Source organism: Echinops telfairi, unplaced genomic scaffold, assembly GCF_000313985.2.
Source record: "Echinops telfairi isolate 266 unplaced genomic scaffold, ASM31398v2 ScPeMD7_37;HRSCAF=141, whole genome shotgun sequence".
In the NCBI taxonomy this organism is placed as follows: Eukaryota; Metazoa; Chordata; class Mammalia; order Afrosoricida; family Tenrecidae; genus Echinops; species Echinops telfairi.
Genome location: NW_022103935.1, coordinates 702282 through 711162, shown reverse-complemented (window position 1 = coordinate 711162; position 8881 = coordinate 702282).

Below are 8881 nucleotides of genomic sequence, written 5' to 3'. Positions count from 1 at the left end.
TGCCCCAGGTTCCCAGCCAGCCCCACACCTTGCCCCAGGGGCCAGTGGAACAGGCTGTGCAGCCCAGACAGTGCGAGCATCTGTGAGGGCCCCAGGGCAGCTGAGGGGCTGCCCAGCCTCTCACAACACCTGTGGCGCAGGGAAGTCCCTCAAAGTCCCTGCTGGACATTTTCCCACCAAAAGCACTGCCCACTGACAGCTCACTCTGGCCTCAGGTCCCCTTCCCTGACGACATTCGCTGACAAACCCCACAGCCCTGGCTGCCCTCTGGGGCTCTTGGCCATGTGAGCACAGCTCTTGAGCAAGCGGGTCAGGCATACCATCGTCCTCAAAGTACTATCCTTGCTTGCTGTGTGACTGCCCTGCACGATGGGGCTTTCAATTGATTGGTGTGCAGGTGGGAGGTAGGCCCTGAATGGAGCCGAAGCAGCTGGAGAGCAATACCGAAAGTACCAAGGCTGTTCAAGGACAAACCAGTCTGTCTTGCAAGAAATGTGGCCAGAGGCACCTTAGAGCAGCAGCGGTTCTCAACCTGGGGGTCGAACAACCCTTTCACAGGGGTCGCCCCACTCCTAACAGTCGCAGAATGACGGTGATGAAGTAGCAATAAAAATAATCTTATGGTTGGGGTCACCACCACACGAGGAACTGTGTGACAGGGTCGCGGCATGAGGAAGGTTGAGAACCACTGTCTGAGAGGCCAGGATGGGGAGACTTCTCACATCCTGTGCACATGCTGTGAGGGGAAAGCAGTCCCCGGAGAGGGGCATCACACTTGATAAAGTGGGGGCAGTGAAGGAGAGGGACATCACGCTTGATAAAGTGGGGGCAATGAAGGAGAGGGACGTCACGCTTGATAAAGTGGGGGCAATGAAGGAGAGGGACATCATGCTTGATAAAGTGGGGGCACTGAAAAAGAGGAAGCCCTCAAGAAGAAGGACGGACATGGTGGCTGCAGCCATGGGCTCAGGCCCCCCTAGGGACAACTGTGAGGCCGGCACAGGACGGACGGTGTTTCCTTCTGCTGTGCATCCAGGGCGCTACGGGTCAATGCCAACTCATGGCGCCTAACAACCAAAGCAACGGCAGGCAGGTGCCCACAGCGCACTCAGTCAGGAAGTCCACTGAGCAGGACATGGCGGCCAGCAGGAGGCAGGACGACGACGACTCAGGGACAACATGAACCGCTCATATGGCTCAGAACAGGTCTAACGAGGGAAATCTTATCTCTGTAGATAGAGACGTGATGAGGGACAAGGGCAGGGCAGAGGGGCAGCCCAAGCAAGGAGGAGAGGCGGTCACCCCGCCCCTGCTGGAGCCTGGTCTTGGCTCACTGGAAAGCACCTTGCGTGTCCGTTCGGAGCCACCGCAGCCTGAGGTGCTGGGCCTTCCACAGGTGACTGCCACCGTGGACTTGGAGCTCTACTGGTTAATGAGTAATCGGGCGAGCCATGGCAGCTAGGACTCACACTCAGGGCGAGCCACACCGACCCCACAGCAGCAGCCACAAATGAGCCCTGGTGGCTCCTCGGCTAAGCACTCGGCTGCTACGGGAGAGGTCGGCTCTGTGAAGTGGGCTCCCCTGAGGAATTGTCACCAGGAAAACCCTACGGACAGTCCTGCTGTCCTAGGGGCTGCTGTGTGGCCAAATGGAGTCAGTGGCACACAGCAACGCAGCAGCAGCAAGCAGACTGAAGTGAGTGGCCTTAGAAGACACACGACCAGCTGCTCCTGAGAATCGAGGATGGGGACTGGCTCACCTACTTGGACACAAGATCAGGAAAGACAGGCAGGTGCTAGAAGAGAAAACTAAACGGGGTCGAGGCCGACTCACAGCGACCCTGTGGGAAACTGCCCCTGTGGGTTTCTGAGGCTGGAACTCTTGGCAGGAGTAGAAAGCTGTGTCTTTCTCAAGAAGCAGCCAACACCTTTGACCTGCTGACCTGTGGCTCTCAAATGTAGCACATGACCCCCTGTGCACCAGGGCTCCTCCGAAGAGGTGCAGGTGGGCGAAAATGCAGACACCACGGGCACAGCAGGGCTCACACTCCACCATCACCCACTGACGGCACGGGGAAATCACGAACTGAGGGCATGCCCGCAGTAATCGGGGTGAAGGGGAGGCCAGCGCATGGCACAGATGGAGAAGGAAGCCATGACTGAGAGGAGGCCTAGCGTTACGGGCACAGAAGCAGCTACTATCAACGAGCATGTGATGAGATGCGCTCCCTCAAGCTGTACTGGAGGGACAGGGCCAAGCCCCCTTGGAGAGCCCACAGGGTCGATATTCACCCCCATGGCTTAGCAGCTACAGAATCCGAGAGCTGCCTTAAGCCCCCTGACTGCAGCGGTCCCTTCCCAAAACTGTGGGCACCGACCCTGGGCTGTGGTGAGGACAAGCCATGGTGGCGTGCACAAGAGCTGTGGCTCCAGAGCCTCTGGCACAGGGCTAGCTACCAGAACCTCCTTAACCCAGGAGAAGCTCTGATACCACCGGAGCAGCAGCAGAACTGAGAGCCAAGGCATGAGCCAAAGCAGCAGACTGCCCAGCGCACAGGGCAAGGCCCAGCTGAGTACTTCCCGGCAGGAGGCCGCCTGGGAGTGCAGGGCTTCCAGGCACTTAACTAGGGGAGCTGGGTTTGCTGACCCACTGAGCTAGAACTGAGTGCCTTTGGGCTGAGGCTGAAGGTGGTAGGACACCTGCCCTGGGCGTTTACAGGCAGTTGTGAAGGAGCCTGTAACACTGCGAGTACAGGCCTGAGGCCAGGGGAGAAGCCAGAGGAGCCTGCCTGCAGGGGGGCAGAGAGGAAACTGTCCTGGCCCAGCGACTGTCTCCTGAGCACTTCTCATTGGGATTGTAACCTGTTAGCGTCCCTAGTAAGCCCCATACCCGTGAGCGTGTCTGTGAGCTGGGGTGGCTACTGCAGTGAATTCCGGGATGCAGCTGAGAAGCAGCGTGCATGGTTGGACCAGGTTGGAGGATAGGGGGAGGGGGGGCCCATGTCTGACCTCAGCCTCCTGGAAACCTGCCTCGGGCCCTGCTGCGTGGCGTTGCTCTGAAGGAGCACGGTGCGGCTTTCTGCCCTGTAGACTGACGTCAGAGACCCACCAGGCAGGGCTGCCGTTGAGTGGCAGTGGGTGTGGCTGGAGGAGGTCTGACGTGGCACCCTGTCATTTCTGTCTTTTTTGACAGACGCCAATAGAATCTTTAAATATAATCAGAACATCAGTCACTTGCTTTTCCTTAACAGCTGCCTTCATGGACCCTAGAGAAAGAAGAAGGCGGGCACAGTCTGGCCCCATGCGGCCGCCTGCCTGGTGTCCCGCTGCACCTTCTCACTGACGGAGCTCTGCGCCCCATGGGGCACCCCAGGCCGCCAGTGCCAGGACTCGGCTGAGAAAGCCTTTGGAACCCCTGCCTACAGCCGCCCACCTACTCCCCACCGCGCCCATCTAAACAACACTTCTGTTGCCACAGGTTGGAGTCGAGAGTCAGAGTCGGGCTAACAACGCTGGCAAACACAGGCGCTCACGTGGCTCTGGCTCTGCTCCCCCCCACCCCCACCCCAAGCAGCTCGACCTCCGGCAGCACAGCCGTGCCTACAGACACACGCCTGACACTTGCTTGGGCATCCTGGCTTCAACCCTGCCTAGTGCAGCTAAGAGTCAGAATGAGTGCCACCAAGGCACACCTTCCACTCCCAAGCCCGCTGTGCTGGGAGCAGACAGCGGGTCAGGACCACCCTTACTAAGAAGCACGCTCCTCAGTGGAATCGCTGCTCCCCAAGGCCTCTCCGAGACTGTGCATCACACATGCAAGTGCAGCCACACCAAGGCTGCCGGTGCGACAAGAAGGCGAGAGCATGACGACAGGGGACACTCGTGGCCCCGACAGTGCCGGCCTCCAGGAAGGGACGACGAGGACAAGCCAGACATACTGGAGCACAGGAAGGACCCAACCCTCCATTTTGTGAACAAGCATAAACCTGACACCCAAACCAGGCCGATCCCCAGCCCACAAAAACCCACGCCACCAAGTTGAGTCTGACTCCCAGGCCGCTACACAGGTGGCGAGGCTCTACGTCTTCACAGGAGCAGACAGCCTCCCCCCTTCCTCCCCTGGGTCAGCCATGGGGGTGGGGGGTCGGGGAATGGTTGGCCCGCTGACTGTCCGTGAGCCGCCCACCGCTTGCCCCACAGCAGCCCCAGGTTCCTTTACTCCAAGCACAGGCGTCGCCAAGAAGAAAAACTGGACCACCCTCTCGTGAACACAGAGGCAGGCATGCTTAGCAAAGCCCTCACCAGCCCAGCCCAGCCCACGGCATCCCACACACAGCACACCACCGCCACGTGGGATTCCCACCAGTTGACCGTCAAGAGGACGGGTCAACGTTGGGAACGTCAGCAAAACCCACCACCAAGCAAAAGAACGGCTCCATGCTACAGATCAGCACAGAAAGGGCTGCGCAGAATCCAACACTCCTTCCTGATAACACCACTCACAAGGACTGCGGATTCCAAGGGAAATTAAACTCCTCAAACACAATCAAGGGCATGTATCTAAAACCAAGGAGCCCTGGTTTACCACTGGGCTGCTCACCACAAGGTCGGCAGTTCGACGGTTTTCTACTCCTGTAAAGAGTGACCGTCTCAGACACTCCCGGGGGCGGTTCTACCCTGTCCTGCAGCATTGCATGAGCCGGCTCCACCCGGTGGCAGTGGGCGCAGCAGGGTCTACAGAGTCAGCGTTACTCTCAGGGGGGCAAGGCTAACAGCATTCGACTTCCAGGCAGGTGTGACGCTGCTCATGAAGTGCTGTGCTGAGGATCCTGCCCAGAGCTGGGGAGCAGGAGGCAGATATTGTTGGTATCAGAGTACTACTCACAATAGAAGCAAAAAGATGGGAACAAACTGAATGCCCATCGATAGCAGAATGGACACGCAAACCGCGGGGCATTCACACAACGAAATTCTACAAAACACTGAGGAGTAATCGTTCACCTCACCACATGGAGGAGCCTACAGGACAGTCTGCTGAGTGAAATTTGGCAATCACAACAGGACACATAGTGTGTGAGCCCAATGCTCGTGGTCTATGTTAGAAGTGGCTTACAAGTCAGTGCTCTCAGGTGGGAGGGGAAGGAGGGGAAGACACCGGCCAGAGGGTGGACGCATGTGAACTTGGGAGCAGGAAGAGCCATTTACACAAAGGGTGGAGGCAGGGAAGACCCTGAAAGGCACACAGGAGTGAAGGTGTCAGAGGGGACACTGCTGTGCACACACTCCTGCAACAAGTGACTTACGAGAGGGCGTGTGGACAGAACAGACGTGTCAAGGGAGAAGGCGAGGACACACATAAATATTGGGTTGACAGAGGGCACCTGGACATAGGTGTTACTTAGCTTCAAACACAGCCATGATTCCAGTGCAGCACACAGGGAACAGCAGTATGAACACTTCTCAGACTTCACCACACACTTTGAGGGAATGAGCTGCTGGGCCCGGCCCCTCAGGACCGTGGCCTGGGGAACGCCTGGGTCAGCTGGCATAAGAGCCTCCAAAGACAACCTTCTACACCCTGCTTTGGCGAGTAGCAAGTAGGGCCTTAAAGGCTCATGAACAGCAGCCACCTAAGAGGCCCACAGGACGAAGAGGGAGGAAGCTGAAGAAGCCAAGGAACAACCCACTGGACTACGGCCCGCAGACATCAGTCCCCCACGGAGACCAGGAGGACTAGCGGGTGCCCAGTGACCATGCCCAGCTGCTCGGCAGGGCGGCATCAGAAGATCCTGGAGAGAGCGGAGACAGGAGGCGCAGAGCTCAGAACAGTGGCAGAGACCTGGCTAGCTGCTCTTACTGGAGAGTGGCGGGGCAGCCCGAGACGGAGGCCCTCCGCAGCCCTTCAGGCTGGACCTGAACTCACCCCGGGCCAGGCGCAGCCTTCAGCTGAACAACAGACAGGTCTAGAGGGGGAAGACCAGCGCTAGTGAGACACACACACTTAGAATCTTCACCACCGGAGGTGGGGGGGGGGTCCCCAAGGTGATGTGAGTGGGGTAAAGCCTGTGGGGACGGAGCTTTCAGGACCTTCATTGGCTGGTGGGGAACAGTGCCGTGTTCCGACTTCTTTCATCAATGGAGCAAGCGCTTTCTGTGTTCGTGTCAGTCTTACTCTGGCAGCCGGTTAGTGGCTTCAATGTGTAGTGACACTTGTGGAGTACTTACTATCTGCCCTCAGGGGCAGAGGGAGGGTGGAGGGTACAGAGTGCTCAGGGGTGATCTCTAAATTGAGCCCCCACACAATCTAAATGAACAGCTGTCAGAGTGACTGTCAGCAAACCGCCCTTCTGGTGTCTGGCTCCCTCCGTCAGCACACAGCCACCGCAGGGAGCCCACACTCCCAGCGCCACCCGGGGCACATGCACAGGCAGCCGCATCGCCTCCTGCAACCAGCTGATGGTCCTGAGCCTCCAGTCGTGGTCAGTGGTCCAGCATTACCCACTGAGTACCACCCAGGCTCAAATCCCTCAAGGCAAGTGTCTCTCATAGGAGGGGCTTCAACAAGTTTATGGACAAATGGAGTTAAAAGATAGCAAAGCCACCTCGTCCTTGGGGTACCTAGGAAGTCATTCTCTGCCTCCTCAAGCACCTTTTGGAGGTATACCTGGGGCAAGAGCCCCCTTGCTCCACCTGTGCTAAGCTCTACTGCAGGCTGATTTTAAGCACTTCCCACGCAGGGAAAACTCATGTAATCCTTGGAAAATCCTCTTATCCTTGTTTCACAGTGGCACAGAGGCCAGGAAGGCATGGTTTCTCCAGAGTCCAGGCCTGCCCGGCCCCAGGCCAAGCTCAGTGGCAAGACTTGGGGACCACTCTTCCACTGGTGGCCGCTCAAAGGTCAATGACTCTTCTCTGCTGTTGGTGAAGCTCATCAGTAGCACCAGTTCCATTTTTCAATTTTGTTTTGGGGACAGAAAATCACAGGTGAGTTGAGCCCACTTTGGGGGCTGTGACTGGGGAGGACATGCCCCCAGGCCATGGGGACATTCTCCCTCGGTGGCCTCCTGACAAATCCATTGCTGCCGAGTTGATCCAGCCTCAGAGGGACCCTGTAGGACAGAGCAGGCTGCTACTTCTTTCTCAGGCAGAGCAGCGCCCACCCAGGAGCCTCAGGCTCCTGACAAGTGGGGTGAAGCAATCCCGTAAAGGGCAGCTCCGTCATGCCCAAGATTATCAAGCATTATGGAATTATTTCCAAAAGTAATGATACGTGAAGGTGCAAATTCCCGCTTTTAGGAGCCAGGCCGGCAGGCCTGCTCCCTCTAGGGTCACACTGCGTGGACTCTCGAGGAACTGGAGCTACCTGGGCATGGACTGACATCCATAGGCCCGGAACGGCTCCCGGTTCCAAAACCCAGGTGACCCTTCCCTGTCAAACAAGCGCATCGTCCTTCCTGGCGAGGGCAGTGCTGAAACATCACTGGCTGCGCAGATGACACGGGCTGGCACAGACCCGAGTGCAGGGCATGGAGCCTGGAGCCCGGGTAGCATTCTGCGGCTGAGGTGTGTCAGGGCAGCAGTGCACTTTAGGGAAGTTGACAGATCAGGTAGGGCTCCCATGTGACAAGTTCCGTACAGACTGCAGCGTAACACTGTTACACTTCTCAGGGTGTGTCCTATGGCTCCCTGGCCAGCTCTAATGTCCTTGTCCCTGGTCCTCTCGCCTCGACTTTAGGCCAGAAGCTGCCCTTCTGGTCTCATACAGCTGACTTTTAAGCAGGGGCCAGTCTGGCAGTCTACCCTTTACTGGGGCCAGGGGCCAGTCTGGCAGTCTACCCGCTGGGCCACTGAAAGGTGCTATCAGGGGCAGACTCGGCTGGTCGCAGCTTCAAGTGTCCATCTGCTGCCTTAACACTTAACATACAAATACACGTACACAGATCTATTTCCCTATCATCAAATAGAAATATACGCACATGCCTGCATTTAGACCTTTGGAAATGCCCTTTGCCTCCTAGTGCTTTCCTCTATCTCCTTTGACTCTCCTCTTGTCCCACTATCATGTTCAGCCGTCATTTGGGTTTCAGTAATTCCTCTCAGCTACATTGCCCTTGATCAAACCTCACCAGGCGCCTACACTGTCCTGGACATCAATTCTGATCACTTATTGTTCCCTTGTCCCTGGTTTGTTGGCACTTCCCTTCCTTTCTCCAGCCGGCCCCTCTCCCATGTGACCGACCCCCCCAACCATCAGTCCGTTGTTTTCTCCTCTGGATTGTTTATCCTGCCCATCTTATCAAGATAGATATGCAGAGACAATAATAAGCACAAAAACAAGACAAAGCAACAAAAGAAAATAAAACAACAACAACAAAAGAAAAGCCTATAAATAGTACCAGGTCTGTCTGTTGGCCTTTAGGAGTGTTTTCCGGTCGAGGCTGCTGGGGTGCCCAGCCCTGGCAGGTTGTAAGTCGTTATGGAAGCAGAAAGCCTCATCATTCTCCCCCACAGCAGCTGAGGGCTACAAACTGCCAACCTTGCAGTGAGCAGTCCAGGGCTCCTCAGTCAGATTCCTGACAGAGCAGGTGCCGTTTTCAATGTGCCTTTTATACAGGGCTGGCCGATTTAAAGCTCCCCTGCCGCTTCATCAAATACACCCATCACGCTCTTCCGAGAGCGTCTACCCTGACATCTGATTAGAAGAATGGTACCACCGACTGCCAATTTTCAAAAGCAATCCCCTGCAATAAAACACACTTCAAAGGAATTTAAAGTTTTAAAGAAGAGAGATAACAAAATGCACTGCCAATTCTCGACTCCAGCCCACAGACCACCATCCACTATAGGACACCACCACATACTGGCCCCCACCAGCACATAC